The 11,061-nt window shown below is 44.4% G+C and overlaps 1 pseudogene; it reads right to left on the bottom strand.

Moving 5' to 3' along the window:
• Window positions 1–4,772: 4,772 nt before the first annotated feature.
• LOC138770182 (U2 spliceosomal RNA) lies at window positions 4,773–4,884 on the bottom strand (annotated as a pseudogene).
• Window positions 4,885–11,061: the final 6,177 nt, after the last annotated feature.

The following is an 11,061-nucleotide window of genomic DNA, read 5'->3' as shown; positions in this document are numbered from 1 at the left end:
CTATTACCAGAGAAATGCACCCCAATAATTATTGCCCCGTTTCTGCAGTTTATAGAAATACCCCATATGTGGCCCTAATGCGCTATTTGACGCAACCACAAGCCTCAGATACAAAGGAGCGCCTAGTGAATTTCAACGCCTCCGTTATATTTGGTCATTTTTGACTGTACCACTTCAGGTTGGCAGAGGCTCTGGGTTGCCAAAACCTAAAAAACACCCCTAAAGGGACACCATTTAGAAAACTACACCCCTCAAGGAATGTAACAAGGGGTGCGGTGAGCATTTGGACCCCACAGGTGCTTCACAGATTTTCCGAACAATATGGCGTGAAAAAAGAAAAATTTATTTTTTACACTAAAACGTTGTTCTAGCCTTCAATTTTTCATTTTCTTAAAGGGATAAGAGGAAAAAAAAGACACAAAATATGTAGCGCAGTTTCTCCCGAGTACAGAAATACCCCACATGTGGCGATAAAGTGCCAAGCGGGCGCAGGACGAGCCTCCAAAGGGAAGGAGCGCCAATTGGCTTTTGGAAGCTGAATTTCACTGGAAAGGATTTCAAGGGCCATGTCGCATTTACAGAGCCCTCGTGCTGCCAAGACACTGGAAACCCCCCACAAGTGACCCCATTCTGGAAACTACACCCCTCAAGGAATCTAACAAGGGGTGCAGTGAGCATATGGACCCCACTGGTGACGGGCACAAATATGGAACAATGTGACGTAAAAGTAAAAAATTTCATTTTTTCACTTTCATGGCACAAATGTGCCCGTCATCAAGGGGTCCATATCCTCATTGCACCCCTTGTTAGATTCCTTGAGGGGTGCAGTTTCCATAATGGGGTCACTTGTGGGGGGTTTCCAGTGTTTTGGCAGCACGAGGGCTCTGTAAATGCGACATGGCGTTCATCATCCATTCTAGCCAAATCCAACCTCCAAAATCCAAATGGCGCTCCTTCCCTTCAGAGGCTTGCCCTGCGCCCACATGGCGCTTTATGTCCACATGTGGGGTATTTACAGACTCGGGGGAAATTGCTCTACACATATTGTGTGTTTTTTTCTCTTTTAACCCCTTGTGAAAATGATAAATTCAAGGCTAAACCAACATTATAGTGTAAAAAATGTAATATTTCATTTTCACGCCACATTGTTCCACATTTGTGCCCGTCACCAGTGGGGTCCATATGCTCACTACACCCCTTGTTACATTCCTTGAGGGGTGTAGTTTCCATAATGGGGTCACTTGTGGGGGGTTTCAACTGTCTTGGCAACACAGAAGCCTTTTGAATGCAACATGGCCCCTCGAAATCCATTCCATCCAAATCCAGCCTTCAAAAACCAAATGGCGCTCCGTCCCTTCGGAGGCTTACCCTGCACCCGCATGGCGCTTTATGTCCACATGTGGGGTATTTCCGTACTCAGGGGAAATTGCTCTACATATTTAGTGTTTTTTTTTATCTTTTAGCCCCTTGTGAAAATGAAAAAATCATGACAAGATTAATGATTTAGAGTAAAAATTTTACAAAAATTACACTAAATGTTGGTCTAGCCTTGATTTTTTCCATTTCCACAAGGGGTTAAAAAAGAAAATTAACACAAAACGTGTAGGGTAGTGTCCCCTGAGTACGAAAATACCCCATATGTGGGCATAATGTGCCATATGGGCACAGGGCAAGCCACCAAAGGGACAGAGCGCCATTTAGAGGCTGGAATGGAGGATGGAGGCCATGTCGCAATTACAAAGCTCCTGTGCTGCCAGAACAGTAGAAACCCCCGACAAGTGACTCCATTCTGGAAACTACACCCCATAAGGAATCTAACAAGGGGTGCAGTGAGCATATGGACCCCACTGGTGACAGGCACTTACGTAGAACATGTGCCGAGAAGATAAAAAATACAATTTTTTTCATTTTCACGTCCCAAATGTGGCCGTCACCAGGGGGCCATATCCCCGCTGCCCCCCTTGTTAGATTCCTTATGGGGTGTAGTTTCCAGAATGGGGTCACTTGTGGGGGGTTTCTACTGTCCTGGCCGCACAGAGGCTTTGTAATTGCATCATGGCATCCTCTAATGGGAATGGCGGCCATACCTACTTAGCTGGGGAAAAGGGACAATTCTAATTTATTTGGGGGTATTAGGCCAATTATTACTTTATAAGGTTGGAAATGACAGGTGTCCATCAAACTCAACCTGTGTTGATCCAGAGGAAGGCAAAAAACCCTTGTGAGGCAGACGACAGTAGCCTCATCACAGGGGAAAAATTCCTTCCCGACTCCATAATGGCGATCAGAATAATCCCTGGATCAACGTGACCCCTGAAATAGGAATAAGGGACAGAATTTAGATAATGTAGAACCCCAGTGACGTGTGGTACGCCTTGAAGCGATCCAGTATGCAGAGGCCGGGGGGATCAGGACAGGTGTCACACTGAACGGGGTCCTTCATATCCAGAAGTGCTGGGTCCGCTCCATGGCTGCTAAATATTAGGGCGCTATTACTACTTCTGATTTGTTCGGATTGTGCCGCAAGCTACAGGGCAGCGAGGGACCGGAAGAGGGGGTGCTGGTATAAAAGTTATCCCCGTACAGGTGGTGACCTTTATCCAGCAGTGGGAAGATCAGTTCCCGGACGATCTTTCCACTTGTTCCGAGGATGGGGGGGGAGGGGGCATCTGGGGGCATTTGGGGGCTGGATTTGGATGTCCCTTCCTACATACACTCTAAGGGTACGTGCACACTGCGGAATCGCGACAGATAACCCTTCGTGCATTTCACAGTTGGCACCCGCCGGCGGACTGATGCAGGCGCACGTCTCCATCCGTGTCATAGACTCCATTCTATGCACGGGCGGATTCCGCTCTCCGTCCAACGTGTTCATTCTTTGGACGGACGACGGAATCCGCCCGTGCATAGAATGGAGTCTATGACACGGGTAGAGACATGCGCCCGCATCAGTCCGCCGGCGGGTGCAAGCTGCGGAATGCACAAAGGGTTATCCTTCGCCATTCCGCAGTGTGCACGTACCCTAAATCTGTAAGAGTACCCAGAGGTACTCTCACACAGTTTGTAGAATTTCACGCCATACCGTCATCTCTTATTGGGACGGTACTGGCGGAAAAGACGTGTCTGGGGGGGCAGCGTACGCTACGCTACCCCCAGACACGTCACTGGATGATGAGGATGAATGGAGGAAAGAAGGATCCCCCCATTCATCCTTACTGGCTGTTTCGGTGTCGGAGGCAATAATAACGTATGCGTCCGATGCCGAAAACACCCTGGGGGCCATCTTTATACGGGGATTGGTATATGGGGTATGTAGTGGTGTAGTGTCAAACTTTATTCAATGTAGTGTGGTGTAATGTAGTGTTTTTTACGTGTTTTTTTTACAGTAAGTATAAAAAAAAAACCTACGCCAACAAAGGAGTTGCTGATAAATGCCGCACTTATGTGCGGCACTTATAAGCAGACCGTGGCAGTAGAATATAGAAAAAAAAACACCCTACGCCAAAAAGGAGGCGATCGGGCCGGTGGCACGGTGACCACCATTACTTTTTACAGTAATGGCGGTCGGTGGCGTCCTCGGACAGCACCGACCGCCATTTTTTTCCGGGTCATCGATGACCCGGAAAGGTTCTGATCGCCGCTATTGGCTGATCTGAATTGATCAGCCTATAGCGGCGATCGTAAGCACGGGGGGTGTTAACCACCCCCCGTGCCGTGAAGCTATGATGGCCTGCTATGATTTATAGCAGGCCATCTTCCCCGACCGCTGTGTGTGAACACGCAGCGATCGGGGAAACATCGGGCGTAAATTTACGCCCTGATGCGCTAAGTACCAGGGCGCGAGGGCGTAAGTTTACGCCCGATGTCGTTAAGGGGTTAATATCACTGTGCCCCCATAACAATAACAGCCTTGGTGTCCCCCTAGCAGTTAGGTCACCATGCTACCATAACAATACAGCTTCAATAGGCTGCAATATCTCCATAACAATAACAGCCATAGAGCCAATATAACAGTATTATTACAGTGCCCCTATAACATTAACAGCCTTGGTGCCCCCCTAGCAGTTAGGTCACCATGCTACCATAACAATACAGCTTTAATAGGTTGCAGTATCTCCAACAGCGTCAGCCACAGAGCCCCCATAACAGTAATATCACTGTGCCCCTGTAACAGTCTTGGTGCCCCCCATAACAATACAGCTTCAATATGCTGTAGTATCTCCATATCAGTACCAGCATGAGTAAGCCTCAGAGGCGACAAATTGTCCCATGTGATATGATAATTGTCACGTGTGATATGGAGTCAATGTATCCATCTATTAGACATGCAGACTTATTGTCCATATCGCAATTGGATCATGAGTCCTGTCAGTTTATAGATGTATTGTTATCATTTGTTCAAGCAGCAAAAACGGAAAGTGATTCCTCCCCTCTATGGGTACTTTGAGGGACATTGATAGGGTGTTGGTGACTCCACAGAGGCTTATATGGGAACATCTCACACAATGTGGGACAAAATAGATCTATGAGCTTGATACTGTTACTCCAAGGGACTGAATGACAGTATTAGCTTTGTGCTATTGCTATAATTTTATGGAATATGTATTCAAAAAGTTTCCCCGCTCTCAGCATGATATTGATACATCATGCTGGGCAGGAAACTCTCTATTTCTGGTAATATAGTTATTTTTATTTCTATTTGTCACTTATGAATCATACTGTCGTCTACATTTAATCCACCTGTATTTTTGTTCTACATAGCCCCTCTTTCTTTTAATTTTTTGGTAAAATCCATTTAATGTACAGTTCCCAGATAGGGGACGTATTAGACATTAAACTGATAAGAACAGATACTACACTTGATCCAAAAGACAAAGAAGCAATACATAGTCCCTATTTGCACATTTTGGCTATGTTCCCACACTGCCTTTTTTGCCTGTGATCAGGAACATTACTTGCTGTGGTAATTAACCCCTTAAAGGAGAAGTCCGGCCAAAATAAATTTTTTATATGTTATTACTGATGGAAAGTTATACAATTTTCTAATGTACATTAATTATGGGAAATATATACTCATATACTGCTATTTCCCTTAATTTAGTGTATCAGGAAGTGTTAGAATTATCTCTGAAGCAGTGACGTCACAACGAAAGGTGTAATTCCTATGGAGTGTCCAGCAGGGGGCGCACTATATATAGAAGTCAATGAGTACCATTGACTTCTATATATAGTGCGCCCCTGCTGGACACTCCATTGGAATTACAATGGATGTGTATGTAAATGTAGTATACAGTGTTTTTGATTGAATACATTTATGAAATCAGTACATAACAGTAAGCCCGCCAAATCGCCGCCGCCCGCCGCTACCGAACGCCTGCCGCTCTGGACTACTGAACTACTACTCTCCCCACCTGCTCATAGCATGAGCAGGTGATGGGAGAGTAGTAGCTGGGTTATATCTCCGAGATCGCCGCCGCTGATGCCGCGCAGGGGAGCCGCTAATAACTGCAGCCATCATCCCCCTCCTGCTTCCTTACTCTCTCAGAGATATAATCCGGCTACTACTCTCCCATCACCTGCGCATGCTATGAGCAGGTGGGGAGAGTAGTAGTTCGCCGCTGATGCTGCCGTGCAGGGGGAGCCGCACATCACTGCAGCCACCATCCCCCTCCGCTCCCCCCTCCTGCTGCTTCCTTGCTCTAGCTGATGGCTGACTCCCCGCCCGGCCGCCGCCGCCGCTCTCCGATCACACGTGCCGCCGGCCGGGCGGGGAGTCAGCCATCAGATAGAGTAAGGAAGCAGGAAGCAGCAGGAGGGAGGAGCGGAGGGGGATGATGGCTGCAGTGATGAGGGACACTTGCACCCCAAAGTATTTCATAAATGTATTCAATCAAAAACACTGTATACTACATTTACATACACATCCATTGTAATTCCAATGGAGTGTCCAGCAGGGGCGCACTATATATAGAAGTCAATGGTACTCATTGACTTCTATATATAGTGCGCCCCCTGCTGGACACTCCATAGGAATTACACCTTTCGTTGTGACGTCACTGCTTCAGAGATAATTCTAACACTTCCTGATACACTAAATTAAGGGAAATAGCAGTATATGAGTATATATTTCCCATAATTAATGTACATTAGAAAATTTATAACTTTCCATCAGTAATAACATATAAAAAAAAAATTTTGGCTTTAAGAACCAGGCCAATTTCCATTTTTGCGCTTTCCTTTTTTCACCTAAAGACCCACGTGAGCCCTTATTTTTTGGGCCATTAATTGTAATTTGCATTGACAGGTGAATTTTTGCATAAAGTATGCTGCGAAACCATAAAAAAATTAAATGTGTGGTGAAATTAAAAATAAAATGCATTTTTTATTTTTATTTGGGAAGGTTTTGTGTTAACGCTGTTCGCCCTAGGGCAAAACTGACTTGTTAAATATGTTCCTCAGGTCAGTACGGTTACAATGATTTGTAACTTGTATAACTTTTATTTTATTTGATGGCTTTTAAAAAATGAAAACCTTTTTTAAAAAAATGAATGTTCCTTAAAATCGCTCTATTCCCAGGCTTATAGCGCTTTTATCCTTTGGTCTATGGGACTGTCTGAGGTGTCATTTTTTGCGACATGATCTGTACTTTCTATCGGTACCCTGATTGCGCATATGCGACTTTTTGATCACTTATTACAATTTTTCTGAAGTTGATGCGATCAAAAATGCGCAATTTTGCACTTTGTAATTTTTTGTGCTTGCGCTGTATACCGTGCGAGATCAGGAATGTGAAGAATGAATAGTTCAAGCAATTAGGCACACAGTGATACCAAATATGTTTATTTATCTTTATTTATAAAATGGGGAAAGGGGGTGATTCAGACTTTTATTAGGGGAGGAGATTTTTTATTAATAAAAAAAATTCCCTGGGGGACTTCTAGTATCATTACTCTGATCTCTCATTGAGATCTATGCAGTATATTCACTTCCACTTTACGGACAATTCTTGGTTTTGGTTTACTCCTGCTATGTATTGCTTCACGACATAATCAGATTCAGGCTATGTTCACACAACGTCTTTTTTCCACAAAATACCGGCTGCTGTTTGATAATGATGGCCATTATTTTACAATGACCAGGTTTACAGATCAGACACCGGCACATGTTTATTTCTGTACTGTAGGTCCCGATTTTTATCTTTTACCACTAACGGTACTTTTACATGGCTAGTTATAAGGCCGCACAAGTCCGCCAATAATGGTGCCTTTACGCAGACAGATTTATCTGACAGATTTGTGAGGCCAAAGCCAGGAACAGACTATAAACAGAGAAGAGGTCATAAAGGAAAGACTGAGATTTCTCCTCTTTTCAAATCCATTCCTGGCTTTGGCTTAAAAAATCTGTCAGATAAATCTCTCTGTGTAAATGCACCATTAGTGTTGATCATCATTTGTTTGCAGTCATTCAGAAGGCTCACTGAATCAAGCAGCCAGACCACACGAACGATCACTGTATCGTTTGTGCTTCCATTTAAATGTATTGATGTCAGTTGCACATCCTGTTTACACAGGCAGATGAGTGGACAATATCAATAAATTTTGAATTTGAACAAAAGATGCAATCAGCCGATGGACAGGGGCGTTTTTTCCGCTCTTTAGCTGATCACTGACACTTTAACAGCGTTTCTAGCAACATGATTGGTCATAACGGATATATATAGTAGGTCAAGCTTAGCATTATCAGTATTCTTCTTGACAAAGCCACTAGGGTGGGTATTCCTCCTGCTGCCCCAATAGAGTGGGTATGGTTTAATTGTTATCTATGTGAATTCTGTTTTGCACAGCACTATAAGCGATATAGTATTTTGGCACGGGCTTTGAATCTATTAGCCTTCAGCATTAGGCCTTGTTCACACATGCAGTAACACAATGAAAATGCAGTGGGAATGAACTATTTAATTGCAGTAACTGATCATTTTATTGCAGTGCTGCATCCCTATATTGCTGTAATTAATAATTTAATTGCTGTCCAGCCGTCCTTCATGGCGTTAACATGTGTGAACATACCCTTATGGTCCTTTTACACAGAAAGATTATCTGACAAAGATTTGAAGCCAAAGCCAGAAACAGACTATAAACGGAGATCATGTCATAAAGGAAAGCCTGAGATTTCTCCTCTTTTCAAATCCATTCCTGGTTTTGGCTTCAAATCTTTGGCAGATAACCTTTCTGTGTAAATGGACCTTTAGTACCATATTGGGCAATTAGATCATCATTTTATGATTCCAATACAAATCAATGTTCACAACATTGAAAACTGATGCGCACATACATTCATAATTCAGCAAAATATCTGCGCCGCCCATCCCAGAGAGGCAGGACAGTGGGTGCTGAATGCTTCTGTGTATGGGGAGCACTGGCTGCGGGTGGTAGATATACACTCACCGGCCACTTTATTAGGTACACCTGTCCAATTGCACGTTACCACTTAATTTCTAATCAGCCAATCACATGGCGGCAACTCACTGCATTTAGGCATGTAGACATGGTCAAGACAATCTCCTGCAGTTCAGACCGAGCATCAGTATGGGGAAGAAAGGTGATTTGAGTGCCTTTGAACGTGGCATGGTTGTTGGTGCCAGAAGGGCTGGTCTGAGTATTTCAGAAACTGCTGGGATTTTCACGCACAACCATCTCTAGGGTTTACAGAGAATGGTCCGAAAAAGAAAAAACATCCAGTGAGCGGCAGTTTTGTGGGCGGAAATGCCTTGTTGATGCCAGAGGTCAGAGGAGAATGGGCAGACTGGTTCCAGCTGATAGAAAGGCAACAGTGACTCAAATAGCCAACCGTTACAACCAAGGTAGGCAGAAGAGCATCTCTGAACGCACAGTACGTCCAACTTTGAGGCAGATGGGCTACAGCAGCAGAAGACCACACCGGGTGCCACTCCTTTCAGCTAAGAACAGGAAACTGAGGCTACAATTTGCACAAGCTCATCGAAATTGGACAGTAGAAGATTGGAAAAACGTTGCCTGGTCTGATGAGTCTCGATTTCTGCTGCGACATTCGGATGGTAGGGTCAGAATTTGGCGTCAACAACATGAAAGCATGGATCCATCCTGCCTTGTATCAACGGTTCAGGCTGGTGGTGGTGGTGTCATGGTGTGGGGAATATTTTCTTGGCACTCTTTGGGCCCCTTGGTACCAATTGAGCATTGTTGCAACGCCACAGCCTACCGGAGTATTGTTGCTGACCATGTCCATCCCTTTATGACCACAATGTACCCAACATCTGATGGCTACTTTCAGCAGGATAATGCGCCATGTCATAAAGCTAGAATCATCTCAGACTGGTTTCTTGAACATGACAATGAGTTCACTGTACTCAAATGGCCTCCACAGTCACCAGATCTCAATCCAATAGAGCATCTTTGGGATGTGGTGGAACGGGAGATTCGCATCATAGATGTGAAGCCGACAAATCTGCGGCAACTGTGTCATGCCATCATGTCAATATGGACCAAAAACTCGAGGAATGCTTCCAGCACCTTGTTGTATCTATGCCACGAAGAATTGAGGCAGTTCTGAAGGCAAAAGGGGGTCCAACCCGTTACTAGCATGGTGTACCTAATAAAGTGGCCGGTGAGTGTAATTGACACCCGACGATCGCTCAAGTGTCAGATACTAAAGGTGTATGACCACCCTAACACACAGGATTTAACTCAGAATCAGTAAAAAAAACTATGTAATGTATGTATGTACACAATGACTCCACCAGCACAGTGAGTGCACCTCTGGAGGACCAGAATACAGGATATAATTTGAAATCTGTACAGGATAAGTAAAGTAATGTATGTACACAGTGACCAGATGAAAAGAATAGTGAGTACAGCTCTAGAGTCAATATAAGACATGACAGGACCAGTACAGAATAAATTATGTAAAAAAAATAATATATATAACTCAAATTGCACCTCTATATTAGCTAAACATAATCATCTAGAGAAGGGGTGTCAAACTCAAATACACAGTGGGCCAAAATTAAAAAATTGGAGAAAGTCGCGGGCCGACCTTAATATTTAATGAAGCGTGCATGCGGCGTTTCTGGCACTTTCAGAGCAGCGTGCAGCGTTCCTGGCACTGCCTATCCTAGGTAAATGTCCCCACATGGTAGTTACCCATTATATCCCTCAAGCAGTAGGTAATCCCATAATTGGGCCCCATGTAGTAGCCCCGCCCCCAGTGCCCCACATACTAGCCAGGCCTACTATTAGAGCCCCACATAGTAGCCAGTCCTTCCAATAGTGCCAAATATAGTAGCCAGCCCTTAAAATAGTGCCCAATATAGTAGCCAGCACCTCCAATAGTCTTATATAGTAGCCAGCCCTTCCAATAGTGCCAATATAGTAGCCAGCCCTCCCAATAGTGTCTTATATAGTAGCCAGCCTTCCAAATAGTCTCTTATATAGTAGCCAGCCCTCCAAATAGTCTCTTATATAGTAGCCAACCCTCCAAATAGTCTCTTATATAGTAGCCAGCCCTCCAAATAGTCTCTTATACAGTAGCCAGCCCTCCCCAATAGTCTCTTATATAGTAGGCAGCCCTCCCCAATAGTCTTTTATAGCAGCCAGCCCTCCATAATAGTCTCTTATATAGAAGCCAGCCCTCCCCAATAGTCTCTTATATAGAAGCCATTCCCTAAGTCTCTTATACAATACCACCCCCTCCCCATAGTTTTATATAATAGCCAGCTCTCTCCAATAGTCTTAGAAAGTAGCCAGATCTCCCAATAGTCTCTTATATAGTAGCCAGCCCTCCCCAATGTATTATATAGTAGCCAGCCCTCCAAATAGTCTGTTATATAGTAGCCAGCCCTCCCCAATAGTCTCTTATATAGTAAGCAGCCCTCCCCAATAGTCTCTTATATAGTAGAGAGCCTTCCAAATAGTCTGTTATATAGTAGCCAGCCCTCCAAATAGTCTCTTATACAGTAGCCAGTCCTCCCCAATGGTCTCTTATATAGTAAGCAGCCCTCCCCAATAGTCTTTATAGCAGCCAGCC

The sequence above is a fragment of the Dendropsophus ebraccatus genome, chromosome 12 (assembly GCF_027789765.1).
Source record: "Dendropsophus ebraccatus isolate aDenEbr1 chromosome 12, aDenEbr1.pat, whole genome shotgun sequence".
In the NCBI taxonomy this organism is placed as follows: Eukaryota; Metazoa; Chordata; class Amphibia; order Anura; family Hylidae; genus Dendropsophus; species Dendropsophus ebraccatus.
This window is presented reverse-complemented; position numbering and strand designations above follow the sequence as displayed.